Consider the following 16,452-nt stretch of genomic DNA (forward strand, 5'->3'; position numbering starts at 1 on the left):
AGTATGTTGTATGAATGTAGTATATATGTATGTATGTTGTATGAATGTAGTATATATGTAGCATGTATGTAGTATGTAGTATGTTGTATGAATGTAGTATATATGTAGCATGTATGTAGTATGTATGTATGTTGTATGAATGTAGTATATATGTAGCATGTATGTAGTATGTAGTATGTTGTATGAATGTAGTATATATGTAGCATGTATGTAGTATGTATGTATGTGGTATGAATGTAGTATATATGTAGCATGTATGTAGTATGTAGTATGTTGTATGAATGTAGTATATATGTAGCATGTATGTAGTATGTAGTATGCTGTATGAATGTAGTATATATGTAGCATGTATGTAGTATGTAAGTATGTTGTATGAATGTAGTATATATGTATGTATGTTGTATGAATGTAGTATATATGTAGCATGTATGTAGTATGTAGTATGTTGTATGAATGTAGTATATATGTAGCATGTATGTAGTATGTATGTATGTTGTATGAATGTAGTATATATGTAGCATGTATGTAGTATGTTTGTATGTGGTATGAATGTAGTATATATGTAGCATGTATGTAGTATGTATGTATGTTGTATGAATGTAGTATATATGTATGTATGTTGTATGTATGTAGTATATATGTAGCATGTATGTAGTATGTAGTATGAATGTAGTATATATGTAGCATGTATGTAGTATGTATGTATGTTGTATGAATGTAGTATATATGTATGTATGTTGTATGTATGTAGTATATATGTAGCATGTATGTAGTATGTAGTATGAATGTAGTATATATGTAGCATGTATGTAGTATGTAGTATGTTGTATGAATGTAGTATATATGTAGCATGTATGTAGTATGTATGTATGTGGTATGAATGTAGTATATATGTAGCATGTATGTAGTATGTATGTATGTTGTATGAATGTAGTATATATGTAGCATGTATGTAGTATGTATGTATGTGGTATGAATGTAGTATATATGTAGCATGTATGTAGTATGTATGTATGTTGTATGAATGTAGTATATATGTAGCATGTATGTAGTATATATGTATGTTGTATGAATGTAGTATATATGTAGTATCTATGTCCCTGATGAAGAAGGCAGTTTGCGCCTTCGAAATGCGTTGGTTTGCTTTTTGGCCTGTTTACTGCCCCGTACAGGCTGTGACGTCAAACGCCCAGGTACTCTCGGGTGGCCGTTTCTAAGCGGGTTTCCAGGGAAGCCTTCGGCCAGGGCTTTCCCTTCCCGCTCCTTTCACTTCCTGCTCTCCCCTGTGCCTTGTGCACACGCTTCTTGTTTTGGCAGCACGCCATCTGTGCACGGACTTCCTAAGTCATTATCGTCCTGTACTGTGCTCCAGTCACTTCTGCCTGGTATGTAACCCCTGCTGTCTTTGTAACATATGTCCTTGTTTATTCCGAGACACACTCAGCTTTTTTTCCACAGTGTTGTTTCATGCACAAATCAGCATTGTTACCGCGACTGTGTGATTGACCCTCTGCAGCTCTCATGACGTTGGTATTGTCAAGTATTTACCTCGTGGGGATAACAAGCATCTTGACTTACCCCCAAAAACCCCACCGTGACCATAAAACCACCACCACCACCTCGGCGCCAACTAATACACAGACACCGGTATTTCTTTTGGAATTTTATGGCCACAGCAGCCTTTTATTATAACAACAAACAAACAATAAACACTGTATCATAAATAACATAAGTACAATGAATTTAACCCTGGAAGGAGAAGTCCTTGAAGCCACAAGATCATGGTGAAATAGTCCAAAATATTGTGAACAACCCCCGACCATTTGCTTCCAGCCGTTACCCCACAGGCTCGGGAGCACCAGCACACCAATAGATGTTGTCCACAAACTCCTTGGAGATCCGCCCTCTTCCGACGGAAAACTCCCCATCCACCTTTCACCAGATCACGACCAGCATACCTTTAAACAAAGGAGACCCTACCCACAGTCTCCAAAACCAATTTCCACCGACTTCAAGGACTCCCCCCTCCCCCAAAACCGCCATGACCCAAAATAGAATCACGCACCACTGTCCCAAAAGAAAAAAGGGAGGGTGGGACTGTTCTGGAGCTGGGAGAAACAGGAACAGAGGGCGGGCACCCCCCAGTCACCGTCTTAAATACCCCCTAGCTCCCCCTCCCCTTTAACCCTTCCCTCACTAAACTTACAACCCCCCGTCATGATGGCCTCTGCCCACGCCTCCTCCAGGGGGTCGGGAGGCTCACTCCGGCCATTTCTTCATCATCATCCCCCTTTTTTCTGGTGAGTGCATGCTTGTTTCCTTGATGATGAGTGTTTAGTGCTATTGTTTTATGTGTGATTATGTATAGTATTTATAGTTTGTACCTTTATTGAACTGGTACATGTTTACTTAGGTGCCTTTGTACATCATTTGTCCACTTTTGCTGCCTCTATTTAATCCTTTTAGTGCAGGTCTCTTTGTTTGTTTTGGATTAGTATATATGTATGTAGTATGTATGTAGTATGCATGTTGTATGAATGTAGTATGTATGTAGTATGCATGTTGTATGAATGTAGTATGTATGTAGTATGTATGTTGTATGAATGTAGTATACATGTAGTATGCATGTAGTATGTATGTATGTTGTATGAATGTAGTATATATGTAGTATATATGTAGTATGTATGTATGTTGTATGAATGTAGTATATATGAAGTATGTATGTAGTATGTATGTATGTTGTATGAATGTAGTATATATGTAGCATATATGTAGTATGTATGTATGTTGTATGAATGTAGTATATATGTAGTATATATGTATGTTGTATGAATGTAGTATATATGTAGTATGTATGTAGTATATATGTATGTTGTATGAATGTAGTATTTATGTAGTATGTATGTAGTATGTATGTATGTTGTATGAATGTAGTATATCTGTAGCATGTATGTAGTATGTATGTATGTTGTATGAATGTAGTATATATGTAGTATATATGTATGTTGTATGAATGTAGTATATATGTAGTATGTATGTAGTATGTAGTATATATGTATGTTGTATGAATGTAGTATATATGTAGTATGTAGTATGTAGTATATATGTATGTTGTATGAATGTAGTATATATGTAGTATGTATGTTGTATGAATGTAGTATGCATGTAGTATGTATGTATGTTGTATGAATGTAGTATACATGTAGTATGCATGTAGTATGTATGTATGTTGTATGAATGTAGTATATATGTAGCATATATGTATGTTGTATGAATGTAGTATATATGTAGTATGTATGTAGTATATATGTATGTTGTATGAATGTAGTATTTATGTAGTATGTATGTAGTATCTATGTATGTTGTATGAATGTAGTATATCTGTAGCATGTATGTAGTATGTATGTATGTTGTATGAATGTAGTATATATGTAGTATGTATGTATGTTGTATGAATGTAGTATATATGTAGTATGTATGTAGTATATATGTATGTTGTATGAATGTAGTATTTATGTAGTATGTATGTAGTATCTATGTATGTTGTATGAATGTAGTATATCTGTAGCATGTATGTAGTATGTATGTATGTTGTATGAATGTAGTATGCATGTAGTATGTATGTATGTTGTATGAATGTAGTATATGTGTAGCATGTATGTAGTATGTATGTATGTTGTATGAATGTAGTATATATGTAGTATATATGTATGTTGTATGAATGTAGTATATATGTAGCATGTATGTAGTATGCATGTATGTTGTATGAATGCAGTATATATGTATGTTGTATGAATGTAGTATATATGTAGCATGTATGTAGTATGTATGTATGTTGTATGAATGTAGTATATATGTAGTATGTATGTAGTATGTATGTTGTATGAATGTAGTATATATGTAGTATGTATGTAGTATGTATGTATGTTGTATGAATGTAGTATATATGTAGTATGTAGCATGTATGTAGTATGTATGTATGTTGTATGAATGTAGTATATATGTAGTATGCATGTAGTATTTTTTTTTACATTCAACACATTAGCCGGATGATGGGACTACTACTGTCCCATCATTGGCTAATATGTCAATCATTGTCATTGTAGCAGCCATCGCCCGATGGGACTTGTAGTCCCATCGGATGATGCCTGCACACACACAAGACCCCCGGCAGGCCCGCACAGACCACCGGCAGCCGGCACAGGCCCTCGGCAGCTGGCACAGACCACCGACAGCCGGCACAGGCCCCCGAGAGGCCCGTACAGACTACCGGCAGCCGGCACAGGCCCCCGGCAGCCGGCACAGACCACCGACAGCCGGCACAGGCCCCCTAGTGGCCCGTACAGACCACTGGCAGCCAGCACAGGCCCCCGAGAGACCCATACAGACCACCGGCAGCCGGCACAGGCCTGTACAGACCCCCGAGAGGCATGTACAGACCACCAGCAGCCGGCACAGACCCCCGAGAGGCCCGTACAGACTACCGGCAGCCGGCACAGGCCCTCGGCAGCTGGCACAGACCACCGACAACCGGCACAGGCCCCCGAGAGGCCCTACAGACTACCGGCAGCCGGCACAGGCCCCCGGCAGCCGGCACAGACCACCGACAGCCGGCACAGGCCCCCCAAGTGGCCCGTACAGACCACTGGCAGCCAGCACAGGCCCCCGAGAGGCCCATACAGGGCACCGGCAGCCGGCACAGGCCCCCGACAGGCCTGTACAGACCCCCGAGAGGCATGTACAGACCACCGGCAGCCGGCACAGACCCCCGACAGTCGGCACAGACCCCCGCTGTAGGCGCAGACCCCCCGCAGTCAGCACAGACCGCGCATAATGATGACATCATTTCAGCAGCCAATCACAGCCACAACAGTGGCTCATTGCATTATGGGGACTTCCGATACCGGTATCCGATATTGAAAAAATATTGGTACTCGGTATCAGAATTCCGATACAGCGAATATCGGCCGATACCCAATATTTGCAGTATCGGAATGCTCAACACTATATATTAAGTTACTCGCGTCCTCCGGAGGAGCATGCTGAGCATGTCAGACAGGTTCTCCAAGTTCTACGTGACTATTTATTTCGTAACCTGGAGAAATGTCAATTTGTGGTCCAGCAGGTCCAGTTCTCAGGACATTTGGCTTCTGCATGGGGGTCTCAGATGGACCCCATTACGGTTCAAGCAGTCCCTTCATTGGTTTGTACTATAAGCCGCACTGGACCATAAGACGCACCCCAAATTTTCAGAAGGATAATAGGGCAAAAGTTAATGTGTCAAATGGGGGTCTGTCCCACAGTCTGAATTCAGTAAACCCGGGGGGGGGGATCGGCAGCGCTGGTGGAGCTGAGTCACAGGAGCTCCCGATGTCGATCAAAGCCAATTTATAACCCTCCTGCCAATCTATACCGGACACAATTCTCTATAATCTCCGGTGTCCTTGATGTGAGCAGGTGCTATTCTCAGTAATGGTCTCAGACACCGGTCTATAAATGTAGATAAAGATTCTGTTACTGATCCGACCCCGCACACTATCGGGCGGCCTGGTGGGGGCGCTGCGTCTTTGTGGACTTTAGGAATATAATACCAATGCGGCTTGTGTGGAAATTCAGGGAAGAGTTTCCCTGATATTTCTTAGACAATCGTCCCTTCTCTATGTGAAATCTCAGAGAAGATCTTAGTTGTTCCTTCTCGTTATTTGTGGGATCAGCGCTTGTTTTTCTCTGTGCTGCTCTCTGATCGCTGTCTTTCTGCTCCTTACTATATTGTCCATTGCTACTAACACTACATTATTGCCTTTATCGGCTTCTCTAATAACAGGATCTTGGCAGTTTTTATCTCCTTCGGTGCTCGCTGTTCTTTTTTGTTACATTATCTGTTGTTTTTGTACAGCACTGCCTGTGTGTCTTTTACCGCTCTGTAAAAAACATAAAAACAATTAACCCGATCAGTAAACACCGGAAATAGAAAAAATGTGAGAATAACAAAATTACGTATTTATGGATGTCACAATTCCACATAAAATGCTGTAACGAGCGATCACAATTGTACTAATAAAAACGTTATCTCGTCCTGCAGAAAATAATCCATCATACAGCTCCACCGGAGGAAAATAACAATGTTACGGGGCTCGGGAAATGGAGGAACTGCTCCAAAAATGTTTCTTTCCAAACCTCAGATTTTTTTTCTCCACTAAAAGAATAATAAAAACTGGACATGTTCGGTGTTACCGTAATCATAGTGATGAGGAGAATCATATTACATGGTCAATTATACCACAAAATGTACAAAAACAATTCACAATAAACAATGTCAGAACTGCTTTTTTCACAATTTCACCGCACTTGGAATTTTTCCCTCGTTTTTGAGTGCACTATGTGGTAAAATTAAGGGAGTCATTGAAAAGTACAACTCGCCCCGCAAACATCAAGCCCTCATATGTCTATGTGGCCAGAGAGATAAAGAGTTATGGCTCTGGGAAGAAGGGAAGGAAAAAATAGAAACAAAAAACGAAAATGGGCCGCAGCATGAAGGGGTTAATTGCGTCTTTCTGCCGCTTACAGGGAAAGTTAGAAATTAGTTGTGTCAGGTCAGCGTTATGTTCATGGCTTCTGATTTAGAGGAGTTGACTATAAAACACATACCTGTGATTCCAGCTTACTCCGTGTCTCTGGCACCGATAGGGTCCTGGTTACCAATAGGGGGCGACTGGGAAAAGATCTGGTCACAATTAGAGACTAAATGGATCCGGCAATTAAATCCCTGACATCCCAATGGTGTAGATGAAGTTCTCCGCTTCTCCCCTTTCCTATAGGGGGTTTGGTGGAATTCGCTCTCTACACTCTTTATTACATAGAACAGTTTTCTCTGATCTCAATGTGTCTTATTTGTTTCTTATCTCCCCATAATACAACGGTCACAAGATCGCCGATCTGCACTTTACTCTCCGATGGTGACGATCCTCTAGACATCCGGACAGTCAGGAGCATTGGATCCCACCTGTGTCTCCCCACTATTCTAACAATGGACGCTCTCTCCGCCATCATTTCCTCCTCTATACGGTTATTACGGGGAATGACGCTGTGATGACTTCTCTTCTGGGAGAGACACAGATCACAGGTGACTAATATTGCAGTGTGAATAGACACTTATATTTCCGGTATTTTTCTGCCCTTACATTGTGGGTTATGAGGTGTTTGGGGCTTGTTTTTTGTTCCGCCCTTTTCCCTTTGTTGTTATCTTTCCAGTTGGTAATTGGGATTCTAATATAATCCCATATATCCCGGGAAGTGTCAGGTGCTGGGATCTCATTATATTATTAATAACAATTTCATTCCCGATTATTCCCGTCATTTATTGCTCGTTACATTCTCTCTATATAATAACAGATTCCTCTTTGTTACACGTCCTAATACTGATCATTTATATCTCTATATTGTAGAGGAAACATTTCTAGGAGTGTATACACTTCACCACAAACACTTCCCATAGATTTTATTATCCATCACTGTTATTAACCCCTTAACGACCGCCGATATGCCTTTTAATGGCGGTAATTAAGGGTACTAAAACCACAGCGCCGTTAATTCACGGCGCTGTGATTTAAGTGAATAGCGCCCCCCAGTGTCGGATTTTCTCCGGGATCTCGGCTGCTAGGGGTAGCCGAGACCCCAGAGAACATGAATCGGTCAGTTTTTACCGACCCCCACTTTTGTGATCGCCGTTATTAACCCTATAACGGCGACCGCAAAAAAAAAAAGCCACGATTTTACATTTAATTTCTCTCTCATCTGATGTGATCGCACATCAGAGGAGAGAGAAATAGGGTCCCTGATCCCCCGCCGGTACCTCTCCGTGGCCCTCCGTCCCCTCCCGGTGGTCCCACGTCCCGCCGGCATCCTCCAATGGGCGCCGCCATCTTGAAAAATGGCGGGCGCATGCGCAGTGCGCCCGCCGGGAATCTGCCGGCTCCGGCTGGCAGATTCCATTCATTATTTTGATCACTATGATAAACGATCATAGTGATCAAAATAAAAAAAAAGTACATAACCTCCCCGTTTATCACTCCCTTATAGAGGCCAATATAATGAAATAAAGAAAATATTTTTTTTTTCAGTTTTCCATTAGGGTTAGGGTTGGGCTAGGGTTAGGGCTAGGGTTAGGGTAGGGTTAGGGCTAGGGTTAGGGTTGGGCTAGGGTTAGGGTTGGGCTAGGGTTAGGGTTGGGCTAGGGTTAGGGTTGGGCTAGGGTTAGGGTTAGGCTAGGGTTAGGGTTGTGCTAGGGCTAGAGTTAGGGCTCGGGTCATGACTAGGGTTAGAATTAGGGTTAGGGCGAACTAGAATTAGGGTTAGAATTAGGATTAGGGATTAGGGTTGGGATTAGGGTTAGGATTAGGGTTAGGGGTGTGTTGGGGTTAGGGTTGGAGCAAGAATTGAGGGGTTTCCACTATTTGCCAACTTTGGGGGTCTAAAAATTGGGGTCTAAAAAATCACTTTTGTGGAAATAAAAAAAGACTTTTTATTTTCACGGCTCTGCGTTTATAAACTTTTGTGAAGCGCTTGGGGGTTCAAAGTGCTCACCACACATCTAGATAAGTTCCTTAGGGGGTCTAATTTCCAAAATGGGGTCACTTGTGGGGGGTTTCCACTGTTTAGGCCCTTCAGGGGCTCTGCAAGCGCAACATGATGCCCGCAGACCATTCCATCAAAGTCTGCATTCCAAAATGGCACTCCTTCCCTTCCGAGCTCTCCCATGCGCCCAAACAGTGGTTCCCCCCCACATATGGTGTATCGGCGTACTCAGGACAAATCGCATAACAACTGTGCGGGTATGATTTCTCCTGCTACCCTTGTAAAAATAAAAATTTGGGGGCGAAAAGATCATTTTTGTGGAAAAAAAATGGATTTTTTATTTTCACGGCTCTACGTTATAAACTTCTGTGAAGCACTTGAAGGTTCAAAGTGCTCACCACACATCTAGATAAGTTCCTTAATGGGTCTAGTTTCCAAAATGGGGTCACTTGTGGGGGGTTTCCACTGTTTAGGCCCATCAGGGTCTCCTGCCCAACATGAAATGACACATGGTTTACATATAGTTAACCATTTCATTTCATGTTTTGTTTTTTTTATGTCTATCACTATTAATTATATGAGGGCTTGTAGGTTAAATTTTGGGCTTGTAGGGGTTCATTTAAGGGGTTAATTCATTGTATTAAATTGCGGAGACTCCCGCTGACGTCACTGAGGCTGCAGAGAGTCCCCATAATTTACAACAAATTAACCCCTTAAATGAACCCCTACAAGCCCAAAATTTAACCCACAAGCCCTCATATAATTAATAGTGAGAGACATAAAATAAAAAACATGAAATGAAATGGTTAACTATATGTAAACCATGTGTCATTTCATGTCGGGCAGGAGCAGAATTATACAAAAGCCGGCTAATGTGTCAGCGGCTATTCTGCAATTAAGAACTGTATGAACTAGAAATATAGATATTAATGTGTCTCTATAACATGTATAAAATATATATATATATTTATTTAATGTGTCTATATCTATTAATTCGTTGCTTTATTTAACTGAACACTGTGATTTTACTGTCTTTAGGGAAAAAAAATTGCCGGCTTTTGGTGCGATTTTTATCGCAACTCACACATCGGTTCCGTTTTTACTTCCATTTTTTCTCGCCCCCATAGACATGCATTGTCGAATCCGATCCGAAAATCGGTGACAATCGCAGCATGCTGCGATTGTCTCGGTCAGAGGATCGGATGCGATAAAAAATCGCATGATGGGAGCTGCCCCATAGAATAACATGGGTTCGAATGCAATGCGATTTTTTATCGCATTGCATTCGACCGTTTTAATCGCTAGTGTGACCCCGGCCTTAGAGAGGTATTCACACAGTGTAGGTACCCATCAGATTTGAGGCTGCCTTGACGATGGCTGGTGGGCAGATATTTGGCCAAATTTTATGCTAAGAGTCTCATATATTTTTTCTATAATTCTAAAGCTGTATTGCAAATCTAATTACATATATTCCACATTGACATGCCTTAGCATGATAGAGTGCAACCATTCTTTGTATATAGTTTTATCCTTTTGTCAGCAATCATGAGGAATGACAAGAGACAACCCATTTAAGAAGATTTAATTGTGGTTAAATCTAGTCAAACATTATGAACAGAAAAAAGTCTTCTCCCCTATGTGACGTCTCTGATGTTTATTAACAGTTGATTTAAAAGTAAAATATTTCCCACATTAAGAAAATGTAAAAGGCTTCTCCTCTGTGTGACTGCTCTGATGGCGATTAAGAAGCGCTTTCTGGTTAAATATTTCCCACATTAACAGGAAAAAGGTTTCTCCCCTGTGTGGGTTCTCTGGTGCTTAACACAATTTGATTTATTGGTAAAACATTTTCCACATTCTGAACAGGAAAAAGGCTTCTCCCCTGTGTGAGTTCTCTGGTGCTTAACACAATCTGATTTATTGTTAAAACATTTCCCACATTCTGAACAGAAAAAAGGCTTCTCCCCTGTGTGAGTTCTCTGGTGCTTAACGCAATATGATTTAGTGTTAAAACATTTCCCACATTCCGAACATGAAAAAGATTTCTCCCCTGTGTGAGTTCTCTGGTGGGTAGCAAAATCTGATTTATGTGCAAAACATTTCCCACATTCTGAACAGGAAAAAGGCTTCTCCCCTGTGTGAGTTCTGTGGTGGGTAACAAAATTTGATTTATGTGCAAAATATTTCCCACATTCTGAACAGGAAAAAGGCTTCTCCCCTGTGTGAGTTCTCTGGTGTATAACAAAATTAGATTTCTTGTTAAAGCATTTCCCACATTCTGAACATGAAAATGGCTTCTTTGCTTTAGGAGCAGTTTGTTTTTTATTGCCTCCTTTGTGACTTTGATTTCCCTTAGTAGTCAGTAATGAATCAGAAGGCGGGACCTGTTTCATAAGACCAGATAACAGATCTTTGCTGTGAATGGATGATGATATATCTGGACTAACAGCAATCCCTTCAGTTATATCTTGTAGGATTTCAAGATCATCAAATTTAAAAACTGAAGATGTCAGCTGTCCCGATGATCTTCTGGTACAGTCATCTGCTAAGATAAAAAACAATTATTTTTTAATAAAATATCCTTGAGTTTTATATTTTTGAACATTTCTACTTAAACTGTCCATAAAAACGGCAAGCTATGTAAAAAACTTTCATTATTTACCAAGACAATGACAGTTCACAGTCTAATAGAAAACTTTGTTGGATGAGCCAGTAGTGTGTGGTGTTCAACTGTTGGTTCATTCTGCCTCCCAAATATCAAATAAAAAGAAACCAATCAATGTTATGTAGGTGAAAATAATACCAATTCTCATCTCACAAAAACAAGTCCCCACTCAGGTCCATCATCTGTCAATGGAAAAACAGAGGTTCCCACACTATTAGTGGCTCAAAGGCTGTTGAAAAGCAACAAGGTTTCTATAAACCAATCCAGCAAAATCCGCTCTCACTTCGGAGTCTTGCAGTGTGCGCAAACAACATTTAGGATCCCTGTATTTAGCAATATTATAGTGAGAAGAATCCACTTAATTTTTGGTGTGTGTCTCCTGGAGCACAATCTGGGCACTATGTGCTGGGTAATAAAATGGCAAATGTGTAATTTTCACTCTCCAACATCCACTGTGTGTTAATTTCCAGAAAGTGACTGTGGAGTCAAAATATTCACTCCTCCTATAGATTATAACCCTCAGTGAATTAATTTATAACATGGAATCACTTTATGGGGATTTCTACTATTCTGGTTTTCTGTCATTTAGTTATATTAGGGCTTCTGCATATGGTGTGTCCAATCTCATCTGGGATCTGTTCCTGCTGTCCAGCTGGAGTAATTTGCTCACTACTTCAGCCAATTGGAAAGTACCACACCCTACTAAAGCGCAAAGCACATGGCCGGAATCTGCCAGATACAGCGCTGTTCTCCTCTGGTTCAGTCCTCTGTGCTCAGCTTGCGGCTTGTGTATTTATCCCCTGTTGTGACCGTGGCCCGTTTACTGACTACTCTTGTGTCTTCTGATTCTGTATTCTGTCCTTCTGGTTCTGACCCGGCTACCTGACTATTCTTCTTGCCATCTAACACCACAGAATAGCAGGTAACACCATGGTCCAAGCCTAGGGGTCCCAGTGTAAGTCCAGATCCACGTAATGGTGTTAAAGGGCGATGAGCAAGGCAATCCTTGGGATATGGAAAGCAGAGAAGAAAGTGCCAAGCATGTTCATGGTGGACATCTTTTGAGCTGCCAGGTGACCATGAACAGTGCTCCCGATACATTATGCCTGCAAACTATTCCAGCTAGATCTGCATTCAAATAGCTAAATGGCGCTCCTTCCCTTCTGAACACTGCCATGTGCCCAGACAGTAGTGTACAACCGTATGTAGGGTATAGTGCGAAGCTGGAAAATAATTTGTAAGATCCATTTGTTTCCTATTATTCTTTGTGAAGAATTCCAAACTTACCACCACATAAAGTGACACACGTCAGATATTAATAATGGCGCCTGATTAGGAACTACTGAAATGATCAAACTCAACAGTCTTCATCAGTAATAAATGAGTAACTAGTGGTGAAACCTCTCTGGGGTAATTAGAGTATGGGTCTCGGAGACTTCACAATCTATACTATCCTAAGCTCCAATATTTCTGTCAGATGAGTTTCAAAAAGAAATATTAGGCAATTAAAGAGAACTGTGTATAAGGCCGGTTTCACTCGTCCTGATATTTCTGGTACCGGAGATGTCCATGTGTGTAACAATTGTGGCACATGTGTGTAACACTTGTGACATCCGTGTGCAGCATCAGTACCACATGGATGGCCACATGGAAGAAGCGGTACAGTAAGCGCTGTTCCCCGGTGGCGGGTGCTGAAGACGCTCTCATCATTCTCCTCTGCTCTGCCGGCAGGGAGAATGATGAGAGTTATATTAAAGTCAGAATGATGACAGCAGGTGGGGGCTTTTGGGACTATTACTCCCATCAACCTACACCTGCTGCTGCTAAGACCAGTGACAGCAGGAGCGGATGAAGGGAGTATTCCTCACCCACTGCCTGCACTATAACTAAATAAATGAATGAAAAAAACAGTGTGGGTTCCCCTGTATTTTCTATAACCAGTCTGACAAAACTCACAACTGGGGGCTGCAACCCTCAACTGTCAGCTTCAGCAAGGCTGGTTATCAAGAATAGAGGGGTCCCAACACTGTTTTTTTAATTATTTAAATAATAATTTAAAAAAACAGCATGGGGTCCCACCCATTTTTGACAACTAGCATTGCTAAAGCTGACAACTGGGGGCTGGTATTCTCAGGCTTGTAAGGGGCCATGGATATTGACCCTCCCAGGATAAAAAAGCAGCTTGCAGCTGCCCAGAAAAGGCACATCTATGAGATGCGCCAATTCTGGCATTTTGCCTGACTCTTCCCACTTGCCCTGTAGTGGTGGCAAGTGGGGTTCATATTTATGGGGTTGATGTTACCCTTGTATTGTCAGGTGATATCAAGCCCACGGCTTAGTAATGGAGAGGTGTCTAGAAGACAACTCTCCATTACTAATCCTATAGTTATATGGTAAATAAAGACACAGCCAGAATAAAGTCTTTTATTAGAAATAAAACAAAACGCAGTTTTCATTTTTTATTTAAAAATAACACAGAGAATTCTCACGGTGATCTGCTGTGAAGTCACTTAGCTTGAACTGTGGTGACCTCATCACTGCCTTTTTCTTTCGGTCCTGAGGTCACTGCAGTTCAGCCTGGCTGGAAACCTCGATGATGTCACCGCTAGGGATGGGCGAATCCTGAAATACTTGGAATCGCTAGACTCTAACGAGTCTGACTCGGAAACTCGCTACTCGATGCGAGTCTAGCGAGTCCAATGTTAATGAATGGGGATGCGAGTATTGCAGCGATTCCTGTGCTGCCATCTTTTTTGTTCCGCTTACTTCCCGCATGTGGCTGTGCACACCATGCGGGAAGTAAGCAGAACAATTGCGGATGGTACCCACGGTCCGGAGGAGAGGAGACTGTCCTCCGGGCTTTGGGCACCATATCCCTGTAAAAAATAGAATTTAAAAATAAAAAATATTGTTATTCTCACCCTCCGACGTCCCGCGCAGCCTTCCCGCCTCTCCACGCATCCGTTCCCAGTAGTCCTTTGCGAAAATGCCCGCGATGGTGTTCGTTCTCGCGGGATTGCGAAGTCTCGCGGTCATTCGCGCGATGTCATCGCGAATCACCGCGAGACATCGCGATCCCGCGAGAACGGACGCCATCGCGGGCATTTTTGCAAAGGACTACTGGGAACGGATGCGTGGAGAGGCGGGAAGGCTGCGCGGGACGTCGGAGGGTGAGAATAACAATATTTTTTATTTTTTTTACATTTTATCTTTTACTACTGATGCTGCATAGGCGGCTTCAGTAGTAAAAAGTTGGTCACACTTGTCAAACACTATGTTTGACGAGTGTGAACAATCTGTCAATCAGTTCTCCAAGCGATGCTAGAGATCGCTTGGAAAACGCTAGCATTTGCATTGGACTCGTTACTGTGCGAGTAATCGCTTGGAAACTCGCAGAGTACCGACTCCTGCGAGTCCCCTACTACTCGAAGAGTAACGAGTCCTAACGAGTAGATTCGCCCATCCCTAGTCACCGCTGGTCAATGATGCTGCGCTTGCAGCAGCTCATTCATCAGTGGTTCTCTGCCTGCATGGTTGCATCTTGGCACCGTCCAGGTTGAAAACTAATTATCCCCCAGACATGAATTACGGCGTGTGACAGAGCGACAGACAGGTATGGTATAGTTGAAGCTCAACAAAAAGATGATCTATAGGCAATAATTGTATATAGCAAAGTAAGTTTATTAGAAAACCATTTAAAACCACATGCCAAGATATGGGGAAAGAAGGGAGTGGGCTATAGGCTCACCGCCATGATCATAAATAAACGTGCATAGCCAGTCAACAGACGGTACAATAATATATAATATATAAGAGAGATAATGTGTCTGCCATAAATAATTAAATCAACATCATACCATAATAACATGGACAATTTCAAATGAGACCCTCATCTCCTTATGATAGTAACATCTGTGCACCCTAGGTAACATATAGCCAAACGGCATAACAGAAAAAAATTCCTTTCCTAATGATAAAATTACCTCCAAGGGATAACACAGCAGTACCGCTGTCGGCTGGGGGCTACACGTGCAGCCCCCAGCCGACAGCGGTACTGCTGTGTTATCCCTTGGAGGTAATTTTATCATTAGGAATTTTTTTCTGTTATGCCGTTTGGCTATATGTTACCTAGGGTGCACAGATGTTACTATCATAAGGAGATGAGGGTCTCATTTGAAATTGTCCATGTTATTATGGTATGATGTTGATTTAATTATTTATGGCAGACACATTATCTTATATATTATATATTATTGTACCGTCTGTTGACTGGCTATGCACGTTTATTTATGATCATGGCGGTGAGCCTATAGCCCACTCCCTTCTTTCCCCATATCTTGGCATGTGGTTTTAAATGGTTTTCTAATAAACTTACTTTGCTATATACAATTATTGCCTATAAATCATCTTTTTGTTGAGCTTCATCTGTATTTTGATGATGGGCGTATTTAATCCATATGCACATGACCCATGAGATTTATTGGTAAATATGTGTATTCGTCTGGTTTGTTGGTTATTAGGTATGGTATAGTGTTGATTTTTATTTTTATTACAGGAGAACGAGGTCTTCGGTGGAAATAGGCGTTAGGTGAGTATAACTGTGTTTGTTATTTTTAAATAAAAAAGGAAAACTGTTTTGTTTTATTTCTAATAAAAGACTTTATTCTGGCTGTGTCTTTATTTACCACTAGCTGAAGGGCTCGGCGCTGCCCGGGCATAGTAACCAACTGTGGTTAGTTATCACAAATTATAATGATTATATTGCACATAAAAACATTTCACATCATATATTCAACACTACAGATTTGCAACACAAATTAACTAAGGCTATGTGCCCACGTAGCGTTTTAAAACGCACAGTGAAAATCGGACTCCTTCCCAGAAATCGCACGTTTTTTTTCAGCGCGATTTCACCGCGATTCTGCCGCGATTTTCGCGTGCGATTTTCTCAAGCACTTTCCAAGCGATTTGAAGCATCGCTTGGAAAGTGATTGACAGGTTGGTCACACATAGTGTTTGACAAGTGTGAGCAGCTTTTTACTATTGAGGCCGCCTATGCAGCATCAATAGTAAAAGACAGAATGTTAAAAATGATAAAAAAATAAAAAATCGGGGTATATTTACCTTCCGGCGTCCTGCGCTGCCATCCCGGGCCTCAGCGTTCCCAGTAATGCCTTGCGAGACCTGTGATGACGTTGGTCTCGCGTTACTAT

The 16,452-nt window shown here is 41.4% G+C and overlaps 1 pseudogene; it reads right to left on the reverse strand.

Moving 5' to 3' along the window:
- Nucleotides 1–10,139: 10,139 nt before the first annotated feature.
- LOC141077567 (uncharacterized) overlaps nt 10,140–16,452 on the reverse strand; it is a 37,188-nt pseudogene continuing 30,875 nt past the window's right edge.

Source organism: Dendrobates tinctorius, unplaced genomic scaffold (genome assembly GCF_039654945.1).
Source record: "Dendrobates tinctorius isolate UK_male_01 unplaced genomic scaffold, ASM3965494v1 ptg000456l, whole genome shotgun sequence".
NCBI classification, from domain to species: Eukaryota; Metazoa; Chordata; class Amphibia; order Anura; family Dendrobatidae; genus Dendrobates; species Dendrobates tinctorius.